Source organism: Rana temporaria, chromosome 1 (genome assembly GCF_905171775.1).
Source record: "Rana temporaria chromosome 1, aRanTem1.1, whole genome shotgun sequence".
In the NCBI taxonomy this organism is placed as follows: domain Eukaryota; kingdom Metazoa; phylum Chordata; class Amphibia; order Anura; family Ranidae; genus Rana; species Rana temporaria.
Window position 1 is genome coordinate 94,818,378 of NC_053489.1, and position 681 is coordinate 94,819,058.

Consider the following 681-nt stretch of genomic DNA (forward strand, 5'->3'; position numbering starts at 1 on the left):
TTGCGCCGGCGTAACGTAAATTGGCCGGCGTAAGCCCGCCTAATTCAAAGTAGGAAGGTAGTGGGCGTGATCTATTAAAATGAAGCGTGACCCCATGTAAATGAAGGACCGAACGAACGGCGCATGCGCCTGCATGCTCAGAATCACGTTGCATATACTCCCTAAGATACGACGGCTCAATGCCTACGACGTGAATGTAACCTACGCCCAGCCCCATTCACGTATGACTTACGTAAACGACGTAAAATACGACGGCTGTTCCGACGTCCATACCTTTGCATGGGATGCGCCTCCTATATGGTGGTTTAACGTTACGCCGGACGTACGCCTTACATAAACGGCGTAGATTACTGCGACGGGCGTAAGTACGTTCGTGAATCGGCGTATCTTGCTCATTTACATATTCGACACGTAAATCAATGGAAGCGCCCCTTGCGGCCAGCGTAAATATGCGCCCAGGATACGACGGCGTAGGAGACTTACGTCGGTCGGATGAGGCCAAAATTCAGACGTATCTTCTATTAAGAATTAGGCGCAGAGATACGACAGCGCATCCGTGCACTTACGTGGCGTATCAGAAGATAAGTCGGCGTAAGTGTCTGTGAATCTGGGCCTAAATGTTTTTATGTCTCATGCCAAAATGCTAGCAATAGAAAGGGACCAAATTCCTGTTTTTGAAAA